Here is a 27,879-nt window from a genome sequence, read left to right as displayed (position 1 = left end):
CTGTGCGTTGAATGCACACATCACAAAGAAGTTTCTGAGAATGCTTCTGTCTAGCGTTTATGTGGAGATAGTCCCTTTTCCAGCACCGGCCTCAAAGCGCTCCAAATATCCACTTGCAGATTCTACAAAAAGTGGGTTTCAAAACTGCTCTATCCAAAGGAAGGTTCAACTCTGTGAGTTGAATGCACACATCGCAAAGAAGTTTCTGAGAATGCTTCTCTGTAGTTTTTAGGTGAAGATATTTCATTTCCCAGGAAAGGCCTCAAAAACGCTCCAAATAGCCACTTGCAGATTCTACAAAAGGAGTGTTTCAGAACTGCTCTTTCAAAAGGAAGGTTCAAGTCTGTGAGTTGAATGCACTCATCACAAAGAAGTTTGTGAGAATGCTTCTGTCTAGTTTGTATGCGAAGATATTTCCTTTTCCACCATGGGCCTCCAAAAGCTCCAAACATCCCCTAGCCAATTCTGCAAAAAGAGTGTTTCAAAACTGCGCTCTCCAAAGGAAGATTCCTCTCTGTGAGTTGAATGCATAAAGCACAGGGTAGTTTCTGAGAATGCTTCCGTCTAGTTTTGATGTGAAGATATTTCCTTTTCCAGTGTGGGCCCCTCAGCACACCAAATATCCCCTTGAAGATTCTACCGAAAGAGGGTTTCAAAACTGCTATAGCAAAAGGAAGCTTCAACTCTGGGAGTTGAATGCGCACATCACAAAGAAGTTTCTGAGAATGCTTCTCTCTAGTTTTCTTGGGAAGATATTTCCTTTTCCAGCGTAGGCCTCAAAGCGTTCCAAATATCGACTTGCAGATTCTACAAAAAGAGGGTTTCAGAACTGTTCGATCAAAAGGAAGGTTCAACTCGGTGAGTTGAATGCAGAAAGCACAGGGAAGTCTCTGAGAATGCTTCCGTCTAGGTTCTAAGTGAAGTTATTTCCTTTTCCACGGTAGGACTCAAAGCAGTCCAAATCTCCACTTGCAGATTCTACAAAAAGAGGGTTTCAAAACTGCTCTATCAAAAGGAAGGTTCAACTCGGTGGGTTGAATGCGCACATCAGAAAAGATTTCTGAGAAGGCTTCTGTCTAGTTTTTGTGTGAAGATATTTTCTTTTCAAGCATAGGCATCAAAGCGCCTCCGTAATCCCCTTGCAGATTCCACAAAAAGAGGGTTTCAAAACTCTTCTATCGAAAGGAAGGTTCGACTCCGTGAGTAGAATGCACTCATCGCAAAGAAGGTGCTGAGAAGAGTTCAATCTGGTTTTCAGCGTAGTGTATTTTCTTTTCCACTAGATGCCGCAATCGCACCAAAAAGCCACTTGCAGTTTCCACAAAAAGAGTCTTGCAGAACCGCTCTACGAAGAGGAATGTTCAACCCTGTGAGTTCAATCCCCACATGACAAAGAAGCTTCTGAGAATGCTTCTGTCTAGTTTGCACGTGAAGAGATTTCCTTTTCCAACTCAAGCCTCAACGCGCTCCAAATATCCACTTGCGAATACTACAAAACCAGTGCTTCAAATCTGGTGTATCAAAACGAAGGTTCAACTCTGTGAGGTGAATGCACTCACCACAAAGAAGTTTCTGAGAATGCTTCCGTCTAGTTTTTATGCAGTGATATTTCCTTTTGCAGCGCAGGCCTCAAAGCGCCCCAAATATCCACTTGCAGATTCTACCAAAAGAGTGTTTCAAAACTGCCCTATCGAAAGGAAGGTTGAACTCTGTGAGTTGAATGCCCAAGGCACAGGGATCTTTCTGAGAATGCCTTTGTCTAGTTTCTACGTGAAGATATTTCCTTTTCCAGCACAGGCCTCAAAGCCCTCCAGACGTCCACCTGAAGATTCTACTCAAAGAGTGTTTCAAAACTTCTCTATCAAAAGAAAGGTTCAACTCTGTGAGTTCAATGCACACATGACAAAGACGTTTCTGAGAATGCTTCTGTCTACTTTGTATGTGAAGGTATTTCCTTTTCCAGCAGAGGCCTCTAAGCGCTCCATATATCCACTTGCAGATTCTGCAAAAAGAGGGTTTCCAAACTGCTCTTTCAAAAGGAAGCTTCAAGTCCGTGAGTTGAATGCACCCATCACAAAAAAGTTTCTGAGAATGCTTCTGTCTAGTTTTCCTGTGAAGATATTTCCTTTTCCCACACAGGCCTCAAAGCGCTCCAAATAAACACTTGCAGATTCTACAAAAGGAGTGTTTCAAAACTGTTCTATCAAGAGGAACGTTCAAGTCTGTGAGTTGAATGCACTCGTCACAAATAAGTTTCTGAGCATACTTCTGTCTAGTTTCTATGGGATGATATTTCGTTTTCCAGCATTGGCCTCGAAGCGCTCCAAAGATCCTCATTCGGATGCCACTAAAAGAGTGTTTCAAAACTTCTCTATCAAAAGGCAGGTTCAAGTCTGTGAGTTGAATGCACTCATCACACAGAAGTTTCTGAGAATGCTTCTGTCTAGTTTCTATGTGAAGATATTTCCCTTTCCAGCACAGGCCTCCATGCGCTCCAAATACCCACTTGCAGATTTTACCAAAAGGCTGTTTCCAAACGGCTCTATCAGAAGGCAGGTCCGACTCTGTGCGTTGAATGCACACATCACAAAGAAGTTTCTGAGAATGCTTCTGTCTAGCGTTTATGTGGAGATAGTCCCTTTTCCAGCACCGGCCTCAAAGCGCTCCAAATATCCACTTGCAGATTCTACAAAAAGTGGGTTTCAAAACTGCTCTATCCAAAGGAAGGTTCAACTCTGTGAGTTGAATGCACACATCGCAAAGAAGTTTCTGAGAATGCTTCTCTGTAGTTTTTAGGTGAAGATATTTCATTTCCCAGGAAAGGCCTCAAAAACGCTCCAAATAGCCACTTGCAGATTCTACAAAAGGAGTGTTTCAGAACTGCTCTTTCAAAAGGAAGGTTCAAGTCTGTGAGTTGAATGCACTCATCACAAAGAAGTTTGTGAGAATGCTTCTGTCTAGTTTGTATGCGAAGATATTTCCTTTTCCACCATGGGCCTCCAAAAGCTCCAAACATCCCCTAGCCAATTCTGCAAAAAGAGTGTTTCAAAACTGCGCTCTCCAAAGGAAGATTCCTCTCTGTGAGTTGAATGCATAAAGCACAGGGTAGTTTCTGAGAATGCTTCCGTCTAGTTTTGATGTGAAGATATTTCCTTTTCCAGTGTGGGCCCCTCAGCACACCAAATATCCCCTTGAAGATTCTACCGAAAGAGGGTTTCAAAACTGCTATAGCAAAAGGAAGCTTCAACTCTGGGAGTTGAATGCGCACATCACAAAGAAGTTTCTGAGAATGCTTCTCTCTAGTTTTCTTGGGAAGATATTTCCTTTTCCAGCGTAGGCCTCAAAGCGTTCCAAATATCGACTTGCAGATTCTACAAAAAGAGGGTTTCAGAACTGTTCGATCAAAAGGAAGGTTCAACTCGGTGAGTTGAATGCAGAAAGCACAGGGAAGTCTCTGAGAATGCTTCCGTCTAGGTTCTAAGTGAAGTTATTTCCTTTTCCACGGTAGGACTCAAAGCAGTCCAAATCTCCACTTGCAGATTCTACAAAAAGAGGGTTTCAAAACTGCTCTATCAAAAGGAAGGTTCAACTCGGTGGGTTGAATGCGCACATCAGAAAAGATTTCTGAGAAGGCTTCTGTCTAGTTTTTGTGTGAAGATATTTTCTTTTCAAGCATAGGCATCAAAGCGCCTCCGTAATCCCCTTGCAGATTCCACAAAAAGAGGGTTTCAAAACTCTTCTATCGAAAGGAAGGTTCGACTCCGTGAGTACAATGCACTCATCGCAAAGAAGGTGCTGAGAAGAGTTCAATCTGGTTTTCAGCGTAGTGTATTTTCTTTTCCACTAGATGCCGCAATCGCACCAAAAAGCCACTTGCAGTTTCCACAAAAAGAGTCTTGCAGAACCGCTCTACGAAGAGGAATGTTCAACCCTGTGAGTTCAATCCCCACATGACAAAGAAGCTTCTGAGAATGCTTCTGTCTAGTTTGCACGTGAAGAGATTTCCTTTTCCAACTCAAGCCTCAACGCGCTCCAAATATCCACTTGCGAATACTACAAAACCAGTCTTCAAAACTGGTGTATCAAAACGAAGGTTCAACTCTGTGAGGTGAATGCACTCACCACAAAGAAGTTTCTGAGAATGCTTCCGTCTAGTTTTTATGCAGTGATATTTCCTTTTGCAGCGCAGGCCTCAAAGCGCTCCAAATATCCACTTGCAGATTCTACCAAAAGAGTGTTTCAAAACTGCCCTATCGAAAGGAAGGTTGAACTCTGTGAGTTGAATGCCCAAGGCACAGGGAACTTTCTGAGAATGCCTTTGTCTAGTTTCTACGTGAAGATATTTCCTTTTCCAGCACAGGCCTCAAAGCCCTCCAGACGTCCACCTGAAGATTCTACTCAAAGAGTGTTTCAAAACTTCTCTATCAAAAGAAAGGTTCAACTCTGTGAGTTCAATGCACACATGACAAAGACGTTTCTGAGAATGCTTCTGTCTACTTTGTATGTGAAGGTATTTCCTTTTCCAGCAGAGGCCTCTAAGCGCTCCATATATCCACTTGCAGATTCTGCAAAAAGAGGGTTTCCAAACTGCTCTTTCAAAAGGAAGCTTCAAGTCCGTGAGTTGAATGCACTCATCACAAAAAAGTTTCTGAGAATGCTTCTGTCTAGTTTTCTGTGAAGATATTTCCTTTTCCCACACAGGCCTCAAAGCGCTCCAAATAAACACTTGCAGATTCTACAAAAGGAGTGTTTCAAAACTGTTCTATCAAGAGGAACGTTCAAGTGTGTGAGTTGAATGCACTCGTCACAAATAAGTTTCTGAGCATACTTCTGTCTAGTTTCTATGGGATGATATTTCGTTTTCCAGCATTGGCCTCGAAGTGCTCCAAAGATCCTCATTCGGATGCCACTAAAAGAGTGTTTCAAAACTTCTCTATCAAAAGGCAGGTTCAAGTCTGTGAGTTGAATGCACTCATCACACAGAAGTTTCTGAGAATGCTTCTGTCTAGTTTCTATGTGAAGATATTTCCCTTTCCAGCACAGGCCTCCATGCGCTCCAAATACCCACTTGCAGATTTTACCAAAAGGCTGTTTCCAAACGGCTCTATCAGAAGGCAGGTCCGACTCTGTGCGTTGAATGCACACATCACAAAGAAGTTTCTGAGAATGCTTCTGTCTAGCGTTTATGTGGAGATAGTCCCTTTTCCAGCACAGGCCTCAAAGCGCTCCAAATATCCACTTGCAGATTCTACAAAAAGTGGGTTTCAAAACTGCTCTATCCAAAGGAAGGTTCAACTCTGTGAGTTGAATGCACACATCGCAAAGAAGTTTCTGAGAATGCTTCTCTGTAGTTTTTAGGTGAAGATATTTCATTTCCCAGGAAAGGCCTCAAAAACGCTCCAAATAGCCACTTGCAGATGCTACAAAAGGAGTGTTTCAGAACTGCTCTTTCAAAAGGAAGGTTCAAGTCTGTGAGTTGAATGCACTCATCACAAAGAAGTTTGTGAGAATGCTTCTGTCTAGTTTGTATGCGAAGATATTTCCTTTTCCACCATGGGCCTCCAAAAGCTCCAAACATCCCCTAGCCAATTCTGCAAAAAGAGTGTTTCAAAACTGCGCTCTCCAAAGGAAGATTCCTCTCTGTGAGTTGAATGCATAAAGCACAGGGTAGTTTCTGAGAATGCTTCCGTCTAGTTTTGATGTGAAGATATTTCCTTTTCCAGTGTGGGCCCCTCAGCACACCAAATATCCCCTTGAAGATTCTACCGAAAGAGGGTTTCAAAACTGCTATAGCAAAAGGAAGCTTCAACTCTGGGAGTTGAATGCGCACATCACAAAGAAGTTTCTGAGAATGCTTCTCTCTAGTTTTCTTGGGAAGATATTTCCTTTTCCAGCGTAGGCCTCAAAGCGTTCCAAATATCGACTTGCAGATTCTACAAAAAGAGGGTTTCAGAACTGTTCGATCAAAAGGAAGGTTCAACTCGGTGAGTTGAATGCAGAAAGCACAGGGAAGTCTCTGAGAATGCTTCCGTCTAGGTTCTAAGTGAAGTTATTTCCTTTTCCACGGTAGGACTCAAAGCAGTCCAAATCTCCACTTGCAGATTCTACAAAAAGAGGGTTTCAAAACTGCTCTATCAAAAGGAAGGTTCAACTCGGTGGGTTGAATGCGCACATCAGAAAAGATTTCTGAGAAGGCTTCTGTCTAGTTTTTGTGTGAAGATATTTTCTTTTCAAGCATAGGCATCAAAGCGCCTCCGTAATCCCCTTGCAGATTCCACAAAAAGAGGGTTTCAAAACTCTTCTATCGAAAGGAAGGTTCGACTCCGTGAGTACAATGCACTCATCGCAAAGAAGGTGCTGAGAAGAGTTCAATCTGGTTTTCAGCGTAGTGTATTTTCTTTTCCACTAGATGCCGCAATCGCACCAAAAAGCCACTTGCAGTTTCCACAAAAAGAGTCTTGCAGAACCGCTCTACGAAGAGGAATGTTCAACCCTGTGAGTTCAATCCCCACATGACAAAGAAGCTTCTGAGAATGCTTCTGTCTAGTTTGCACGTGAAGAGATTTCCTTTTCCAACTCAAGCCTCAACGCGCTCCAAATATCCACTTGCGAATACTACAAAACCAGTCTTCAAAACTGGTGTATCAAAACGAAGGTTCAACTCTGTGAGGTGAATGCACTCACCACAAAGAAGTTTCTGAGAATGCTTCCGTCTAGTTTTTATGCAGTGATATTTCCTTTTGCAGCGCAGGCCTCAAAGCGCTCCAAATATCCACTTGCAGATTCTACCAAAAGAGTGTTTCAAAACTGCCCTATCGAAAGGAAGGTTGAACTCTGTGAGTTGAATGCCCAAGGCACAGGGAACTTTCTGAGAATGCCTTTGTCTAGTTTCTACGTGAAGATATTTCCTTTTCCAGCACAGGCCTCAAAGCCCTCCAGACGTCCACCTGAAGATTCTACTCAAAGAGTGTTTCAAAACTTCTCTATCAAAAGAAAGGTTCAACTCTGTGAGTTCAATGCACACATGACAAAGACGTTTCTGAGAATGCTTCTGTCTACTTTGTATGTGAAGGTATTTCCTTTTCCAGCAGAGGCCTCTAAGCGCTCCATATATCCACTTGCAGATTCTGCAAAAAGAGGGTTTCCAAACTGCTCTTTCAAAAGGAAGCTTCAAGTCCGTGAGTTGAATGCACTCATCACAAAAAAGTTTCTGAGAATGCTTCTGTCTAGTTTTCTGTGAAGATATTTCCTTTTCCCACACAGGCCTCAAAGCGCTCCAAATAAACACTTGCAGATTCTACAAAAGGAGTGTTTCAAAACTGTTCTATCAAGAGGAACGTTCAAGTCTGTGAGTTGAATGCACTCGTCACAAATAAGTTTCTGAGCATACTTCTGTCTAGTTTCTATGGGATGATATTTCGTTTTCCAGCATTGGCCTCGAAGTGCTCCAAAGATCCTCATTCGGATGCCACTAAAAGAGTGTTTCAAAACTTCTCTATCAAAAGGCAGGTTCAAGTCTGTGAGTTGAATGCACTCATCACACAGAAGTTTCTGAGAATGCTTCTGTCTAGTTTCTATGTGAAGATATTTCCCTTTCCAGCACAGGCCTCCATGCGCTCCAAATACCCACTTGCAGATTTTACCAAAAGGCTGTTTCCAAACGGCTCTATCAAAAGGCAGGTCCGACTCTGTGCGTTGAATGCACACATCACAAAGAAGTTTCTGAGAATGCTTCTGTCTAGCGTTTATGTGGAGATAGTCCCTTTTCCAGCACAGGCCTCAAAGCGCTCCAAATATCCACTTGCAGATTCTACAAAAAGTGGGTTTCAAAACTGCTCTATCCAAAGGAAGGTTCAACTCTGTGAGTTGAATGCACACATCGCAAAGAAGTTTCTGAGAATGCTTCTCTGTAGTTTTTAGGTGAAGATATTTCATTTCCCAGGAAAGGCCTCAAAAACGCTCCAAATAGCCACTTGCAGATGCTACAAAAGGAGTGTTTCAGAACTGCTCTTTCAAAAGGAAGGTTCAAGTCTGTGAGTTGAATGCACTCATCACAAAGAAGTTTGTGAGAATGCTTCTGTCTAGTTTGTATGCGAAGATATTTCCTTTTCCACCATGGGCCTCCAAAAGCTCCAAACATCCCCTAGCCAATTCTGCAAAAAGAGTGTTTCAAAACTGCGCTCTCCAAAGGAAGATTCCTCTCTGTGAGTTGAATGCATAAAGCACAGGGTAGTTTCTGAGAATGCTTCCGTCTAGTTTTGATGTGAAGATATTTCCTTTTCCAGTGTGGGCCCCTCAGCACACCAAATATCCCCTTGAAGATTCTACCGAAAGAGGGTTTCAAAACTGCTATAGCAAAAGGAAGCTTCAACTCTGGGAGTTGAATGCGCACATCACAAAGAAGTTTCTGAGAATGCTTCTCTCTAGTTTTCTTGGGAAGATATTTCCTTTTCCAGCGTAGGCCTCAAAGCGTTCCAAATATCGACTTGCAGATTCTACAAAAAGAGGGTTTCAGAACTGTTCGATCAAAAGGAAGGTTCAACTCGGTGAGTTGAATGCAGAAAGCACAGGGAAGTCTCTGAGAATGCTTCCGTCTAGGTTCTAAGTGAAGTTATTTCCTTTTCCACGGTAGGACTCAAAGCAGTCCAAATCTCCACTTGCAGATTCTACAAAAAGAGGGTTTCAAAACTGCTCTATCAAAAGGAAGGTTCAACTCGGTGGGTTGAATGCGCACATCAGAAAAGATTTCTGAGAAGGCTTCTGTCTAGTTTTTGTGTGAAGATATTTTCTTTTCAAGCATAGGCATCAAAGCGCCTCCGTAATCCCCTTGCAGATTCCACAAAAAGAGGGTTTCAAAACTCTTCTATCGAAAGGAAGGTTTGACTCCGTGAGTAGAATGCACTCATCGCAAAGAAGGTGCTGAGAAGAGTTCAATCTGGTTTTCAGCGTAGTGTATTTTCTTTTCCACTAGATGCCGCAATCGCACCAAAAAGCCACTTGCAGTTTCCACAAAAAGAGTCTTGCAGAACCGCTCTACGAAGAGGAATGTTCAACCCTGTGAGTTCAATCCCCACATGACAAAGAAGCTTCTGAGAATGCTTCTGTCTAGTTTGCACGTGAAGAGATTTCCTTTTCCAACTCAAGCCTCAACGCGCTCCAAATATCCACTTGCGAATACTACAAAACCAGTGCTTCAAATCTGGTGTATCAAAACGAAGGTTCAACTCTGTGAGGTGAATGCACTCACCACAAAGAAGTTTCTGAGAATGCTTCCGTCTAGTTTTTATGCAGTGATATTTCCTTTTGCAGCGCAGGCCTCAAAGCGCCCCAAATATCCACTTGCAGATTCTACCAAAAGAGTGTTTCAAAACTGCCCTATCGAAAGGAAGGTTGAACTCTGTGAGTTGAATGCCCAAGGCACAGGGATCTTTCTGAGAATGCCTTTGTCTAGTTTCTACGTGAAGATATTTCCTTTTCCAGCACAGGCCTCAAAGCCCTCCAGACGTCCACCTGAAGATTCTACTCAAAGAGTGTTTCAAAACTTCTCTATCAAAAGAAAGGTTCAACTCTGTGAGTTCAATGCACACATGACAAAGACGTTTCTGAGAATGCTTCTGTCTACTTTGTATGTGAAGGTATTTCCTTTTCCAGCAGAGGCCTCTAAGCGCTCCATATATCCACTTGCAGATTCTGCAAAAAGAGGGTTTCCAAACTGCTCTTTCAAAAGGAAGCTTCAAGTCCGTGAGTTGAATGCACCCATCACAAAAAAGTTTCTGAGAATGCTTCTGTCTAGTTTTCCTGTGAAGATATTTCCTTTTCCCACACAGGCCTCAAAGCGCTCCAAATAAACACTTGCAGATTCTACAAAAGGAGTGTTTCAAAACTGTTCTATCAAGAGGAACGTTCAAGTCTGTGAGTTGAATGCACTCGTCACAAATAAGTTTCTGAGCATACTTCTGTCTAGTTTCTATGGGATGATATTTCGTTTTCCAGCATTGGCCTCGAAGCGCTCCAAAGATCCTCATTCGGATGCCACTAAAAGAGTGTTTCAAAACTTCTCTATCAAAAGGCAGGTTCAAGTCTGTGAGTTGAATGCACTCATCACACAGAAGTTTCTGAGAATGCTTCTGTCTAGTTTCTATGTGAAGATATTTCCCTTTCCAGCACAGGCCTCCATGCGCTCCAAATACCCACTTGCAGATTTTACCAAAAGGCTGTTTCCAAACGGCTCTATCAGAAGGCAGCTCCGACTCTGTGCGTTGAATGCACACATCACAAAGAAGTTTCTGAGAATGCTTCTGTCTAGCGTTTATGTGGAGATAGTCCCTTTTCCAGCACCGGCCTCAAAGCGCTCCAAATATCCACTTGCAGATTCTACAAAAAGTGGGTTTCAAAACTGCTCTATCCAAAGGAAGGTTCAACTCTGTGAGTTGAATGCACACATCGCAAAGAAGTTTCTGAGAATGCTTCTCTGTAGTTTTTAGGTGAAGATATTTCATTTCCCAGGAAAGGCCTCAAAAACGCTCCAAATAGCCACTTGCAGATTCTACAAAAGGAGTGTTTCAGAACTGCTCTTTCAAAAGGAAGGTTCAAGTCTGTGAGTTGAATGCACTCATCACAAAGAAGTTTGTGAGAATGCTTCTGTCTAGTTTGTATGCGAAGATATTTCCTTTTCCACCATGGGCCTCCAAAAGCTCCAAACATCCCCTAGCCAATTCTGCAAAAAGAGTGTTTCAAAACTGCGCTCTCCAAAGGAAGATTCCTCTCTGTGAGTTGAATGCATAAAGCACAGGGTAGTTTCTGAGAATGCTTCCGTCTAGTTTTGATGTGAAGATATTTCCTTTTCCAGTGTGGGCCCCTCAGCACACCAAATATCCCCTTGAAGATTCTACCGAAAGAGGGTTTCAAAACTGCTATAGCAAAAGGAAGCTTCAACTCTGGGAGTTGAATGCGCACATCACAAAGAAGTTTCTGAGAATGCTTCTCTCTAGTTTTCTTGGGAAGATATTTCCTTTTCCAGCGTAGGCCTCAAAGCGTTCCAAATATCGACTTGCAGATTCTACAAAAAGAGGGTTTCAGAACTGTTCGATCAAAAGGAAGGTTCAACTCGGTGAGTTGAATGCAGAAAGCACAGGGAAGTCTCTGAGAATGCTTCCGTCTAGGTTCTAAGTGAAGTTATTTCCTTTTCCACGGTAGGACTCAAAGCAGTCCAAATCTCCACTTGCAGATTCTACAAAAAGAGGGTTTCAAAACTGCTCTATCAAAAGGAAGGTTCAACTCGGTGGGTTGAATGCGCACATCAGAAAAGATTTCTGAGAAGGCTTCTGTCTAGTTTTTGTGTGAAGATATTTTCTTTTCAAGCATAGGCATCAAAGCGCCTCCGTAATCCCCTTGCAGATTCCACAAAAAGAGGGTTTCAAAACTCTTCTATCGAAAGGAAGGTTCGACTCCGTGAGTAGAATGCACTCATCGCAAAGAAGGTGCTGAGAAGAGTTCAATCTGGTTTTCAGCGTAGTGTATTTTCTTTTCCACTAGATGCCGCAATCGCACCAAAAAGCCACTTGCAGTTTCCACAAAAAGAGTCTTGCAGAACCGCTCTACGAAGAGGAATGTTCAACCCTGTGAGTTCAATCCCCACATGACAAAGAAGCTTCTGAGAATGCTTCTGTCTAGTTTGCACGTGAAGAGATTTCCTTTTCCAACTCAAGCCTCAACGCGCTCCAAATATCCACTTGCGAATACTACAAAACCAGTCTTCAAAACTGGTGTATCAAAACGAAGGTTCAACTCTGTGAGGTGAATGCACTCACCACAAAGAAGTTTCTGAGAATGCTTCCGTCTAGTTTTTATGCAGTGATATTTCCTTTTGCAGCGCAGGCCTCAAAGCGCTCCAAATATCCACTTGCAGATTCTACCAAAAGAGTGTTTCAAAACTGCCCTATCGAAAGGAAGGTTGAACTCTGTGAGTTGAATGCCCAAGGCACAGGGAACTTTCTGAGAATGCCTTTGTCTAGTTTCTACGTGAAGATATTTCCTTTTCCAGCACAGGCCTCAAAGCCCTCCAGACGTCCACCTGAAGATTCTACTCAAAGAGTGTTTCAAAACTTCTCTATCAAAAGAAAGGTTCAACTCTGTGAGTTCAATGCACACATGACAAAGACGTTTCTGAGAATGCTTCTGTCTACTTTGTATGTGAAGGTATTTCCTTTTCCAGCAGAGGCCTCTAAGCGCTCCATATATCCACTTGCAGATTCTGCAAAAAGAGGGTTTCCAAACTGCTCTTTCAAAAGGAAGCTTCAAGTCCGTGAGTTGAATGCACTCATCACAAAAAAGTTTCTGAGAATGCTTCTGTCTAGTTTTCTGTGAAGATATTTCCTTTTCCCACACAGGCCTCAAAGCGCTCCAAATAAACACTTGCAGATTCTACAAAAGGAGTGTTTCAAAACTGTTCTATCAAGAGGAACGTTCAAGTCTGTGAGTTGAATGCACTCGTCACAAATAAGTTTCTGAGCATACTTCTGTCTAGTTTCTATGGGATGATATTTCGTTTTCCAGCATTGGCCTCGAAGTGCTCCAAAGATCCTCATTCGGATGCCACTAAAAGAGTGTTTCAAAACTTCTCTATCAAAAGGCAGGTTCAAGTCTGTGAGTTGAATGCACTCATCACACAGAAGTTTCTGAGAATGCTTCTGTCTAGTTTCTATGTGAAGATATTTCCCTTTCCAGCACAGGCCTCCATGCGCTCCAAATACCCACTTGCAGATTTTACCAAAAGGCTGTTTCCAAACGGCTCTATCAAAAGGCAGGTCCGACTCTGTGCGTTGAATGCACACATCACAAAGAAGTTTCTGAGAATGCTTCTGTCTAGCGTTTATGTGGAGATAGTCCCTTTTCCAGCACAGGCCTCAAAGCGCTCCAAATATCCACTTGCAGATTCTACAAAAAGTGGGTTTCAAAACTGCTCTATCCAAAGGAAGGTTCAACTCTGTGAGTTGAATGCACACATCGCAAAGAAGTTTCTGAGAATGCTTCTCTGTAGTTTTTAGGTGAAGATATTTCATTTCCCAGGAAAGGCCTCAAAAACGCTCCAAATAGCCACTTGCAGATGCTACAAAAGGAGTGTTTCAGAACTGCTCTTTCAAAAGGAAGGTTCAAGTCTGTGAGTTGAATGCACTCATCACAAAGAAGTTTGTGAGAATGCTTCTGTCTAGTTTGTATGCGAAGATATTTCCTTTTCCACCATGGGCCTCCAAAAGCTCCAAACATCCCCTAGCCAATTCTGCAAAAAGAGTGTTTCAAAACTGCGCTCTCCAAAGGAAGATTCCTCTCTGTGAGTTGAATGCATCAAGCACAGGGTAGTTTCTGAGAATGCTTCCGTCTAGTTTTGATGTGAAGATATTTCCTTTTCCAGTGTGGGCCCCTCAGCACACCAAATATCCCCTTGAAGATTCTACCGAAAGAGGGTTTCAAAACTGCTATAGCAAAAGGAAGCTTCAACTCTGGGAGTTGAATGCGCACATCACAAAGAAGTTTCTGAGAATGCTTCTCTCTAGTTTTCTTGGGAAGATATTTCCTTTTCCAGCGTAGGCCTCAAAGCGTTCCAAATATCGACTTGCAGATTCTACAAAAAGAGGGTTTCAGAACTGTTCGATCAAAAGGAAGGTTCAACTCGGTGAGTTGAATGCAGAAAGCACAGGGAAGTCTCTGAGAATGCTTCCGTCTAGGTTCTAAGTGAAGTTATTTCCTTTTCCACGATAGGACTCAAAGCAGTCCCAATCCCCACTTGCAGATTCTACAAAAAGAGGGTTTCACAACTGCTCTATCAAAAGGAAGGTTCAACTCGGTGAGTTGAAGGAGCACATCAGAAAAGGTTTCTGAGAAGGCTTCTGTCTAGTTTTTGTGTGAAGATATTTCCTTTTCCAGCATAGGCATCAAAGCGCCCCCGTAATCCCCTTGCAGATTCCACAAAAAGAGTGTTTCAAAACTCTTCTATCGAAAGGAAGGTTCGACTCCGTGAGTAGAATGCACTCATCGCAAAGAAGGTGCTGAGAAGAGTTCAATCTGGTTTTCATCGCAGTGTATTTTCTTTTCCACTAGATGCCGCAATCGCACCAAATAGCCACTTGCAGTTTCCACAAAAAGAGTCTTGCAGAACCGCTCTACGAAGAGGAATGTTCAACCCTGTGAGTTCAATCCCCACATGACAAAGAAGCTTCTGAGAATGCTTCTGTCTAGTTTGCACGTGAAGAGATTTCCTTTTCCAACTCAAGCCTCAATGCGCTCCAAATATCCACTTGCGAATACTACAAAACCAGTGCTTCAAATCTGGTGTATCAAAACGAAGGTTCAACTCTGTGAGGTGAATGCACTCACCACAAAGAAGTTTCTGAGAATGCTTCCGTCTAGTTTTTATGCAGTGATATTTCCTTTTGCAGCGCAGGCCTCAAAGCGCCCCAAATATCCACTTGCAGATTCTACCAAAAGAGTGTTTCAAAACTGCCCTATCGAAAGGAAGGTTGAACTCTGTGAGTTGAATGCCCAAGGCACAGGGATCTTTCTGAGAATGCCTTTGTCTAGTTTCTACGTGAAGATATTTCCTTTTCCAGCACAGGCCTCAAAGCCCTCCAGACGTCCACCTGAAGATTCTACTCAAAGAGTGTTTCAAAACTTCTCTATCAAAAGAAAGGTTCAACTCTGTGAGTTCAATGCACACATGACAAAGACGTTTCTGAGAATGCTTCTGTCTACTTTGTATGTGAAGGTATTTCCTTTTCCAGCAGAGGCCTCTAAGCGCTCCATATATCCACTTGCAGATTCTGCAAAAAGAGGGTTTCCAAACTGCTCTTTCAAAAGGAAGCTTCAAGTCCGTGAGTTGAATGCACCCATCACAAAAAAGTTTCTGAGAATGCTTCTGTCTAGTTTTCCTGTGAAGATATTTCCTTTTCCCACACAGGCCTCAAAGCGCTCCAAATAAACACTTGCAGATTCTACAAAAGGAGTGTTTCAAAACTGTTCTATCAAGAGGAACGTTCAAGTCTGTGAGTTGAATGCACTCGTCACAAATAAGTTTCTGAGCATACTTCTGTCTAGTTTCTATGGGATGATATTTCGTTTTCCAGCATTGGCCTCGAAGCGCTCCAAAGATCCTCATTCGGATGCCACTAAAAGAGTGTTTCAAAACTTCTCTATCAAAAGGCAGGTTCAAGTCTGTGAGTTGAATGCACTCATCACACAGAAGTTTCTGAGAATGCTTCTGTCTAGTTTCTATGTGAAGATATTTCCCTTTCCAGCACAGGCCTCCATGCGCTCCAAATACCCACTTGCAGATTTTACCAAAAGGCTGTTTCCAAACGGCTCTATCAGAAGGCAGGTCCGACTCTGTGCGTTGAATGCACACATCACAAAGAAGTTTCTGAGAATGCTTCTGTCTAGCGTTTATGTGGAGATAGTCCCTTTTCCAGCACCGGCCTCAAAGCGCTCCAAATATCCACTTGCAGATTCTACAAAAAGTGGGTTTCAAAACTGCTCTATCCAAAGGAAGGTTCAACTCTGTGAGTTGAATGCACACATCGCAAAGAAGTTTCTGAGAATGCTTCTCTGTAGTTTTTAGGTGAAGATATTTCATTTCCCAGGAAAGGCCTCAAAAACGCTCCAAATAGCCACATGCAGATTCTACAAAAGGAGTGTTTCAGAACTGCTCTTTCAAAAGGAAGGTTCAAGTCTGTGAGTTGAATGCACTCATCACAAAGAAGTTTGTGAGAATGCTTCTGTCTAGTTTGTATGCGAAGATATTTCCTTTTCCACCATGGGCCTCCAAAAGCTCCAAACATCCCCTAGCCAATTCTGCAAAAAGAGTGTTTCAAAACTGCGCTCTCCAAAGGAAGATTCCTCTCTGTGAGTTGAATGCATAAAGCACAGGGTAGTTTCTGAGAATGCTTCCGTCTAGTTTTGATGTGAAGATATTTCCTTTTCCAGTGTGGGCCCCTCAGCACACCAAATATCCCCTTGAAGATTCTACCGAAAGAGGGTTTCAAAACTGCTATAGCAAAAGGAAGCTTCAACTCTGGGAGTTGAATGCGCACATCACAAAGAAGTTTCTGAGAATGCTTCTCTCTAGTTTTCTTGGGAAGATATTTCCTTTTCCAGCGTAGGCCTCAAAGCGTTCCAAATATCGACTTGCAGATTCTACAAAAAGAGGGTTTCAGAACTGTTCGATCAAAAGAAAGGTTCAACTCGGTGAGTTGAATGCAGAAAGCACAGGGAAGTCTCTGAGAATGCTTCCGTCTAGGTTCTAAGTGAAGTTATTTCCTTTTCCACGGTAGGACTCAAAGCAGTCCCAATCCCCACTTGCAGATTCTACAAAAAGAGGGTTTCACAACTGCTCTATCAAAAGGAAGGTTCAACTCGGTGAGTTGAAGGAGCACATCAGAAAAGGTTTCTGAGAAGGCTTCTGTCTAGTTTTTGTGTGAAGATATTTCCTTTTCCAGCATAGGCATCAAAGCGCCCCCGTAATCCCCTTGCAGATTCCACAAAAAGAGTGTTTCAAAACTCTTCTATCGAAAGGAAGTTTCGACTCCGTGAGTAGAATGCACTCATCGCAAAGAAGGTGCTGAGAAGAGTTCAATCTGGTTTTCATCGCAGTGTATTTTCTTTTCCACTAGATGCCGCAATCGCACCAAATAGCCACTTGCAGTTTCCACAAAAAGAGTCTTGCAGAACCGCTCTACGAAGAGGAATGTTCAACCCTGTGAGTTCAATCCCCACATGACAAAGAAGCTTCTGAGAATGCTTCTGTCTAGTTTGCACGTGAAGAGATTTCCTTTTCCAACTCAAGCCTCAATGCGCTCCAAATATCCACTTGCGAATACTACAAAACCAGTGCTTCAAATCTCGTGTATCAAAACGAAGGTTCAACTCTGTGAGGTGAATGCACTCACCACAAAGAAGTTTCTGAGAATGCTTCCGTCTAGTTTTTATGCAGTGATATTTCCTTTTGCAGCGCAGGCCTCAAAGCGCCCCAAATATCCACTTGCAGATTCTACCAAAAGAGTGTTTCAAAACTGCCCTATCGAAAGGAAGGTTGAATTCTGTGAGTTGAATGCCCAAGGCACAGGGATCTTTCTGAGAATGCCTTTGTCTAGTTTCTACGTGAAGATATTTCCTTTTCCAGCACAGGCCTCAAAGCCCTCCAGACGTCCACCTGAAGATTCTACTCAAAGAGTGTTTCAAAACTTCTCTATCAAAAGAAAGGTTCAACTCTGTGAGTTCAATGCACACATGACAAAGACGTTTCTGAGAATGCTTCTGTCTACTTTGTATGTGAAGGTATTTCCTTTTCCAGCAGAGGCCTCTAAGCGCTCCATATATCCACTTGCAGATTCTGCAAAAAGAGGGTTTCAAAACTGCTCTTTCAAAAGGAAGCTTCAAGTCCGTGAGTTGAATGCACCCATCACAAAAAAGTTTCTGAGAATGCTTCTGTCTAGTTTTCCTGTGAAGATATTTCCTTTTCCCACACAGGCCTCAAAGCGCTCCAAATAAACACTTGCAGATTCTACAAAAGGAGTGTTTCAAAACTGTTCTATCAAGAGGAACGTTCAAGTCTGTGAGTTGAATGCACTCGTCACAAATAAGTTTCTGAGCATACTTCTGTCTAGTTTCTATGGGATGATATTTCGTTTTCCAGCATTGGCCTCGAAGCGCTCCAAAGATCCTCATTCGGATGCCACTAAAAGAGTGTTTCAAAACTTCTCTATCAAAAGGCAGGTTCAAGTCTGTGAGTTGAATGCACTCATCACACAGAAGTTTCTGAGAATGCTTCTGTCTAGTTTCTATGTGAAGATATTTCCCTTTCCAGCACAGGCCTCCATGCGCTCCAAATACCCACTTGCAGATTTTACCAAAAGGCTGTTTCCAAACGGCTCTATCAAAAGGCAGGTCCGACTCTGTGCGTTGAATGCACACATCACAAAGAAGTTTCTGAGAATGCTTCTGTCTAGCGTTTATGTGGAGATAGTCCCTTTTCCAGCACAGGCCTCAAAGCGCTCCAAATATCCACTTGCAGATTCTACAAAAAGTGGGTTTCAAAACTGCTCTATCCAAAGGAAGGTTCAACTCTGTGAGTTGAATGCACACATCGCAAAGAAGTTTCTGAGAATGCTTCTCTGTAGTTTTTAGGTGAAGATATTTCATTTCCCAGGAAAGGCCTCAAAAACGCTCCAAATAGCCACTTGCAGATGCTACAAAAGGAGTGTTTCAGATCTGCTCTTTCAAAAGGAAGGTTCAAGTCTGTGAGTTGAATGCACTCATCACAAAGAAGTTTGTGAGAATGCTTCTGTCTAGTTTGTATGCGAAGATATTTCCTTTTCCACCATGGGCCTCCAAAAGCTCCAAACATCCCCTAGCCAATTCTGCAAAAAGAGTGTTTCAAAACTGCGCTCTCCAAAGGAAGATTCCTCTCTGTGAGTTGAATGCATCAAGCACAGGGTAGTTTCTGAGAATGCTTCCGTCTAGTTTTGATGTGAAGATATTTCCTTTTCCAGTGTGGGCCCCTCAGCACACCAAATATCCCCTTGAAGATTCTACCGAAAGAGGGTTTCAAAACTGCTATAGGAAAAGGAAGCTTCAACTCTGGGAGTTGAATGCGCACATCACAAAGAAGTTTCTGAGAATGCTTCTCTCTAGTTTTCTTGGGAAGATATTTCCTTTTCCAGCGTAGGCCTCAAAGCGTTCCAAATATCGACTTGCAGATTCTACAAAAAGAGGGTTTCAGAACTGTTCGATCAAAAGGAAGGTTCAACTCGGTGAGTTGAATGCAGAAAGCACAGGGAAGTCTCTGAGAATGCTTCCGTCTAGGTTCTAAGTGAAGTTATTTCCTTTTCCACGATAGGACTCAAAGCAGTCCCAATCCCCACTTGCAGATTCTACAAAAAGAGGGTTTCACAACTGCTCTATCAAAAGGAAGGTTCAACTCGGTGAGTTGAAGGAGCACATCAGAAAAGGTTTCTGAGAAGGCTTCTGTCTAGTTTTTGTGTGAAGATATTTCCTTTTCCAGCATAGGCATCAAAGCGCCCCCGTAATCCCCTTGCAGATTCCACAAAAAGAGTGTTTCAAAACTCTTCTAGCGAAAGGAAGGTTCGACTCTGTGAGTAGAATGCACTCATCGCAAAGAAGGTGCTGAGAAGAGTTCAATCTGGTTTTCATCGCAGTGTATTTTCTTTTCCACTAGATGCCGCAATCGCACCAAATAGCCACTTGCAGTTTCCACAAAAAGAGTCTTGCAGAACCTCTCTACGAAGAGGAATGTTCAACCCTGTGAGTTCAATCCCCACATGACAAAGAAGCTTCTGAGAATGCTTCTGTCTAGTTTGCACGTGAAGAGATTTCCTTTTCCAACTCAAGCCTCAATGCGCTCCAAATATCCACTTGCGAATACTACAAAACCAGTGCTTCAAATCTGGTGTATCAAAACGAAGGTTCAACTCTGTGAGGTGAATGCACTCACCACAAAGAAGTTTCTGAGAATGCTTCCGTCTAGTTTTTATGCAGTGATATTTCCTTTGGCAGCGCAGGCCTCAAAGCGCCCCAAATATCCACTTGCAGATTCTACCAAAAGAGTGTTTCAAAACTGCCCTATCGAAAGGAAGGTTGAACTCTGTGAGTTGAATGCCCAAGGCACAGGGATCTTTCTGAGAATGCCTTTGTCTAGTTTCTACGTGAAGATATTTCCTTTTCCAGCACAGGCCTCAAAGCCCTCCAGACGTCCACCTGAAGATTCTACTCAAAGAGTGTTTCAAAACTTCTCTATCAAAAGAAAGGTTCAACTCTGTGAGTTCAATGCACACATGACAAAGACGTTTCTGAGAATGCTTCTGTCTACTTTGTATGTGAAGGTATTTCCTTTTCCAGCAGAGGCCTCTAAGCGCTCCATATATCCACTTGCAGATTCTGCAAAAAGAGGGTTTCCAAACTGCTCTTTCAAAAGGAAGCTTCAAGTCCGTGAGTTGAATGCACCCATCACAAAAAAGTTTCTGAGAATGCTTCTGTCTAGTTTTCCTGTGAAGATATTTCCTTTTCCCACACAGGCCTCAAAGCGCTCCAAATAAACACTTGCAGATTCTACAAAAGGAGTGTTTCAAAACTGTTCTATCAAGAGGAACGTTCAAGTCTGTGAGTTGAATGCACTCGTCACAAATAAGTTTCTGAGCATACTTCTGTCTAGTTTCTATGGGATGATATTTCGTTTTCCAGCATTGGCCTCGAAGCGCTCCAAAGATCCTCATTCGGATGCCACTAAAAGAGTGTTTCAAAACTTCTCTATCAAAAGGCAGGTTCAAGTCTGTGAGTTGAATGCACTCATCACACAGAAGTTTCTGAGAATGCTTCTGTCTAGTTTCTATGTGAAGATATTTCCCTTTCCAGCACAGGCCTCCATGCGCTCCAAATACCCACTTGCAGATTTTACCAAAAGGCTGTTTCCAAACGGCTCTATCAAAAGGCAGGTCCGACTCTGTGCGTTGAATGCACACATCACAAAGAAGTTTCTGAGAATGCTTCTGTCTAGCGTTTATGTGGAGATAGTCCCTTTTCCAGCACAGGCCTCAAAGCGCTCCAAATATCCACTTGCAGATTCTACAAAAAGTGGGTTTCAAAACTGCTCTATCCAAAGGAAGGTTCAACTCTGTGAGTTGAATGCACACATCGCAAAGAAGTTTCTGAGAATGCTTCTCTGTAGTTTTTAGGTGAAGATATTTCATTTCCCAGGAAAGGCCTCAAAAACGCTCCAAATAGCCACTTGCAGATGCTACAAAAGGAGTGTTTCAGATCTGCTCTTTCAAAAGGAAGGTTCAAGTCTGTGAGTTGAATGCACTCATCACAAAGAAGTTTGTGAGAATGCTTCTGTCTAGTTTGTATGCGAAGATATTTCCTTTTCCACCATGGGCCTCCAAAAGCTCCAAACATCCCCTAGCCAATTCTGCAAAAAGAGTGTTTCAAAACTGCGCTCTCCAAAGGAAGATTCCTCTCTGTGAGTTGAATGCATCAAGCACAGGGTAGTTTCTGAGAATGCTTCCGTCTAGTTTTGATGTGAAGATATTTCCTTTTCCAGTGTGGGCCCCTCAGCACACCAAATATCCCCTTGAAGATTCTACCGAAAGAGGGTTTCAAAACTGCTATAGCAAAAGGAAGCTTCAACTCTGGGAGTTGAATGCGCACATCACAAAGAAGTTTCTGAGAATGCTTCTCTCTAGTTTTCTTGGGAAGATATTTCCTTTTCCAGCGTAGGCCTCAAAGCGTTCCAAATATCGACTTGCAGATTCTACAAAAAGAGGGTTTCAGAACTGTTAGATCAAAAGGAAGGTTCAACTCGGTGAGTTGAATGCAGAAAGCACAGGGAAGTCTCTGAGAATGCTTCCGTCTAGGTTCTAAGTGAAGTTATTTCCTTTTCCACGATAGGACTCAAAGCAGTCCCAATCCCCACTTGCAGATTCTACAAAAAGAGGGTTTCACAACTGCTCTATCAAAAGGAAGGTTCAACTCGGTGAGTTGAAGGAGCACATCAGAAAAGGTTTCTGAGAAGGCTTCTGTCTAGTTTTTGTGTGAAGATATTTCCTTTTCCAGCATAGGCATCAAAGCGCCCCCGTAATCCCCTTGCAGATTCCACAAAAAGAGTGTTTCAAAACTCTTCTATCGAAAGGAAGGTTCGACTCTGTGAGTAGAATGCACTCATCGCAAAGAAGGTGCTGAGAAGAGTTCAATCTGGTTTTCATCGCAGTGTATTTTCTTTTCCACTAGATGCCGCAATCGCACCAAATAGCCACTTGCAGTTTCCACAAAAAGAGTCTTGCAGAACCTCTCTACGAAGAGGAATGTTCAACCCTGTGAGTTCAATCCCCACATGACAAAGAAGCTTCTGAGAATGCTTCTGTCTAGTTTGCACGTGAAGAGATTTCCTTTTCCAACTCAAGCCTCAATGCGCTCCAAATATCCACTTGCGAATACTACAAAACCAGTGCTTCAAATCTGGTGTATCAAAACGAAGGTTCAACTCTGTGAGGTGAATGCACTCACCACAAAGAAGTTTCTGAGAATGCTTCCGTCTAGTTTTTATGCAGTGATATTTCCTTTGGCAGCGCAGGCCTCAAAGCGCCCCAAATATCCACTTGCAGATTCTACCAAAAGAGTGTTTCAAAACTGCCCTATCGAAAGGAAGGTTGAACTCTGTGAGTTGAATGCCCAAGGCACAGGGATCTTTCTGAGAATGCCTTTGTCTAGTTTCTACGTGAAGATATTTCCTTTTCCAGCACAGGCCTCAAAGCCCTCCAGACGTCCACCTGAAGATTCTACTCAAAGAGTGTTTCAAAACTTCTCTATCAAAAGAAAGGTTCAACTCTGTGAGTTCAATGCACACATGACAAAGACGTTTCTGAGAATGCTTCTGTCTACTTTGTATGTGAAGGTATTTCCTTTTCCAGCAGAGGCCTCTAAGCGCTCCATATATCCACTTGCAGATTCTGCAAAAAGAGGGTTTCCAAACTGCTCTTTCAAAAGGAAGCTTCAAGTCCGTGAGTTGAATGCACCCATCACAAAAAAGTTTCTGAGAATGCTTCTGTCTAGTTTTCCTGTGAAGATATTTCCTTTTCCCACACAGGCCTCAAAGCGCTCCAAATAAACACTTGCAGATTCTACAAAAGGAGTGTTTCAAAACTGTTCTATCAAGAGGAACGTTCAAGTCTGTGAGTTGAATGCACTCGTCACAAATAAGTTTCTGAGCATACTTCTGTCTAGTTTCTATGGGATGATATTTCGTTTTCCAGCATTGGCCTCGAAGCGCTCCAAAGATCCTCATTCGGATGCCACTAAAAGAGTGTTTCAAAACTTCTCTATCAAAAGGCAGGTTCAAGTCTGTGAGTTGAATGCACTCATCACACAGAAGTTTCTGAGAATGCTTCTGTCTAGTTTCTATGTGAAGATATTTCCCTTTCCAGCACAGGCCTCCATGCGCTCCAAATACCCACTTGCAGATTTTACCAAAAGGCTGTTTCCAAACGGCTCTATCAAAAGGCAGGTCCGACTCTGTGCGTTGAATGCACACATCACAAAGAAGTTTCTGAGAATGCTTCTGTCTAGCGTTTATGTGGAGATAGTCCCTTTTCCAGCACAGGCCTCAAAGCGCTCCAAATATCCACTTGCAGATTCTACAAAAAGTGGGTTTCAAAACTGCTCTATCCAAAGGAAGGTTCAACTCTGTGAGTTGAATGCACACATCGCAAAGAAGTTTCTGAGAATGCTTCTCTGTAGTTTTTAGGTGAAGATATTTCATTTCCCAGGAAAGGCCTCAAAAACGCTCCAAATAGCCACTTGCAGATGCTACAAAAGGAGTGTTTCAGAACTGCTCTTTCAAAAGGAAGGTTTAAGTCTGTGAGTTGAATGCACTCATCACAAAGAAGTTTGTGAGAATGCTTCTGTCTAGTTTGTATGCGAAGATATTTCCTTTTCCACCATGGGCCTCCAAAAGCTCCAAACATCCCCTAGCCAATTCTGCAAAAAGAGTGTTTCAAAACTGCGCTCTCCAAAGGAAGATTCCTCTCTGTGAGTTGAATGCATCAAGCACAGGGTAGTTTCTGAGAATGCTTCCGTCTAGTTTTGATGTGAAGATATTTCCTTTTCCAGTGTGGGCCCCTCAGCACACCAAATATCCCCTTGAAGATTCTACCGAAAGAGGGTTTCAAAACTGCTATAGCAAAAGGAAGCTTCAACTCTGGGAGTTGAATGCGCACATCACAAAGAAGTTTCTGAGAATGCTTCTCTCTAGTTTTCTTGGGAAGATATTTCCTTTTCCAGCGTAGGCCTCAAAGCGTTCCAAATATCGACTTGCAGATTCTACAAAAAGAGGGTTTCAGAACTGTTCGATCAAAAGGAAGGTTCAACTCGGTGAGTTGAATGCAGAAAGCACAGGGAAGTCTCTGAGAATGCTTCCGTCTAGGTTCTAAGTGAAGTTATTTCCTTTTCCACGGTAGGACTCAAAGCAGTCCAAATCTCCACTTGCAGATTCTACAAAAAGAGGGTTTCAAAACTGCTCTATCAAAAGGAAGGTTCAACTCGGTGGGTTGAATGCGCACATCAGAAAAGATTTCTGAGAAGGCTTCTGTCTAGTTTTTGTGTGAAGATATTTTCTTTTCAAGCATAGGCATCAAAGTGCCTCCGTAATCCCCTTGCAGATTCCACAAAAAGAGGGTTTCAAAACTCTTCTATCGAAAGGAAGGTTCGACTCCGTGAGTACAATGCACTCATCGCAAAGAAGGTGCTGAGAAGAGTTCAATCTGGTTTTCAGCGTAGTGTATTTTCTTTTCCACTAGATGCCGCAATCGCACCAAAAAGCCACTTGCAGTTTCCACAAAAAGAGTCTCGCAGAACCGCTCTACGAAGAGGAATGTTCAACCCTGTGAGTTCAATCCCCACATGACAAAGAAGCTTCTGAGAATGCTTCTGTCTAGTTTGCACGTGAAGAGATTTCCTTTTCCAACTCAAGCCTCAACGCGCTCCAAATATCCACTTGCGAATACTACAAAACCAGTGCTTCAAATCTGGTGTATCAAAACGAAGGTTCAACTCTGTGAGGTGAATGCACTCACCACAAAGAAGTTTCTGAGAATGCTTCCGTCTAGTTTTTATGCAGTGATATTTCCTTTTGCAGCGCAGGCCTCAAAGCGCCCCAAATATCCACTTGCAGATTCTACCAAAAGAGTGTTTCAAAACTGCCCTATCGAAAGGAAGGTTGAACTCTGTGAGTTGAATGCCCAAGGCACAGGGATCTTTCTGAGAATGCCTTTGTCTAGTTTCTACGTGAAGATATTTCCTTTTCCAGCACAGGCCTCAAAGCCCTCCAGACGTCCACCTGAAGATTCTACTCAAAGAGTGTTTCAAAACTTCTCTATCAAAAGAAAGGTTCAACTCTGTGAGTTCAATGCACACATGACAAAGACGTTTCTGAGAATGCTTCTGTCTACTTTGTATGTGAAGGTATTTCCTTTTCCAGCAGAGGCCTCTAAGCGCTCCATATATCCACTTGCAGATTCTGCAAAAAGAGGGTTTCCAAACTGCTCTTTCAAAAGGAAGCTTCAAGTCCGTGAGTTGAATGCACCCATCACAAAAAAGTTTCTGAGAATGCTTCTGTCTAGTTTTCCTGTGAAGATATTTCCTTTTCCCACACAGGCCTCAAAGCGCTCCAAATAAACACTTGCAGATTCTACAAAAGGAGTGTTTCAAAACTGTTCTATCAAGAGGAACGTTCAAGTCTGTGAGTTGAATGCACTCGTCACAAATAAGTTTCTGAGCATACTTCTGTCTAGTTTCTATGGGATGATATTTCGTTTTCCAGCATTGGCCTCGAAGCGCTCCAAAGATCCTCATTCGGATGCCACTAAAAGAGTGTTTCAAAACTTCTCTATCAAAAGGCAGGTTCAAGTCTGTGAGTTGAATGCACTCATCACACAGAAGTTTCTGAGAATGCTTCTGTCTAGTTTCTATGTGAAGATATTTCCCTTTCCAGCACAGGCCTCCATGCGCTCCAAATACCCACTTGCAGATTTTACCAAAAGGCTGTTTCCAAACGGCTCTATCAGAAGGCAGGTCCGACTCTGTGCGTTGAATGCACACATCACAAAGAAGTTTCTGAGAATGCTTCTGTCTAGCGTTTATGTGGAGATAGTCCCTTTTCCAGCACCGGCCTCAAAGCGCTCCAAATATCCACTTGCAGATTCTACAAAAAGTGGGTTTCAAAACTGCTCTATCCAAAGGAAGGTTCAACTCTGTGAGTTGAATGCACACATCGCAAAGAAGTTTCTGAGAATGCTTCTCTGTAGTTTTTAGGTGAAGATATTTCATTTCCCAGGAAAGGCCTCAAAAACGCTCCAAATAGCCACTTGCAGATTCTACAAAAGGAGTGTTTCAGAACTGCTCTTTCAAAAGGAAGGTTCAAGTCTGTGAGTTGAATGCACTCATCACAAAGAAGTTTGTGAGAATGCTTCTGTCTAGTTTGTATGCGAAGATATTTCCTTTTCCACCATGGGCCTCCAAAAGCTCCAAACATCCCCTAGCCAATTCTGCAAAAAGAGTGTTTCAAAACTGCGCTCTCCAAAGGAAGATTCCTCTCTGTGAGTTGAATGCATAAAGCACAGGGTAGTTTCTGAGAATGCTTCCGTCTAGTTTTGATGTGAAGATATTTCCTTTTCCAGTGTGGGCCCCTCAGCACACCAAATATCCCCTTGAAGATTCTACCGAAAGAGGGTTTCAAAACTGCTATAGCAAAAGGAAGCTTCAACTCTGGGAGTTGAATGCGCACATCACAAAGAAGTTTCTGAGAATGCTTCTCTCTAGTTTTCTTGGGAAGATATTTCCTTTTCCAGCGTAGGCCTCAAAGCGTTCCAAATATCGACTTGCAGATTCTACAAAAAGAGGGTTTCAGAACTGTTCGATCAAAAGGAAGGTTCAACTCGGTGAGTTGAATGCAGAAAGCACAGGGAAGTCTCTGAGAATGCTTCCGTCTAGGTTCTAAGTGAAGTTATTTCCTTTTCCACGGTAGGACTCAAAGCAGTCCAAATCTCCACTTGCAGATTCTACAAAAAGAGGGTTTCAAAACTGCTCTATCAAAAGGAAGGTTCAACTCGGTGGGTTGAATGCGCACATCAGAAAAGATTTCTGAGAAGGCTTCTGTCTAGTTTTTGTGTGAAGATATTTTCTTTTCAAGCATAGGCATCAAAGCGCCTCCGTAATCCCCTTGCAGATTCCACAAAAAGAGGGTTTCAAAACTCTTCTATCGAAAGGAAGGTTCGACTCCGTGAGTACAATGCACTCATCGCAAAGAAGGTGCTGAGAAGAGTTCAATCTGGTTTTCAGCGTAGTGTATTTTCTTTTCCACTAGATGCCGCAATCGCACCAAAAAGCCACTTGCAGTTTCCACAAAAAGAGTCTCGCAGAACCGCTCTACGAAGAGGAATGTTCAACCCTGTGAGTTCAATCCCCACATGACAAAGAAGCTTCTGAGAATGCTTCTGTCTAGTTTGCACGTGAAGAGATTTCCTTTTCCAACTCAAGCCTCAACGCGCTCCAAATATCCACTTGCGAATACTACAAAACCAGTGTTCAAAACTGGTGTATCAAAACGAAGGTTCAACTCTGTGAGGTGAATGCACTCACCACAAAGAAGTTTCTGAGAATGCTTCCGTCTAGTTTTTATGCAGTGATATTTCCTTTTGCAGCGCAGGCCTCAAAGCGCCCCAAATATCCACTTGCAGATTCTACCAAAAGAGTTTTTCAAAACTGCCCTATCGAAAGGAAGGTTGAACTCTGTGAGTTGAATGCCCAAGGCACAGGGATCTTTCTGAGAATGCCTTTGTCTAGTTTCTACGTGAAGAGATTTCCTTTTCCAGCACAGGCCTCAAAGCCCTCCAGACGTCCACCTGAAGATTCTACTCAAAGAGTGTTTCAAAACTTCTCTATCAAAAGAAAGGTTCAACTCTGTGAGTTCAATGCACACATGACAAAGACGTTTCTGAGAATGCTTCTGTCTACTTTGTATGTGAAGGTATTTCCTTTTCCAGCAGAGGCCTCTAAGCGCTCCATATATCCACTTGCAGATTCTGCAAAAAGAGGGTTTCCAAACTGCTCTTTCAAAAGGAAGCTTCAAGTCCGTGAGTTGAATGCACCCATCACAAAAAAGTTTCTGAGAATGCTTCTGTCTAGTTTTCCTGTGAAGATATTTCCTTTTCCCACACAGGCCTCAAAGCGCTCCAAATAAACACTTGCAGATTCTACAAAAGGAGTGTTTCAAAACTGTTCTATCAAGAGGAACGTTCAAGTCTGTGAGTTGAATGCACTCGTCAC

This window comes from Pongo abelii, chromosome 7 (assembly GCF_028885655.2).
Source record: "Pongo abelii isolate AG06213 chromosome 7, NHGRI_mPonAbe1-v2.0_pri, whole genome shotgun sequence".
Taxonomy (NCBI): Eukaryota; Metazoa; Chordata; class Mammalia; order Primates; family Hominidae; genus Pongo; species Pongo abelii.
This window is presented reverse-complemented; position numbering follows the sequence as displayed.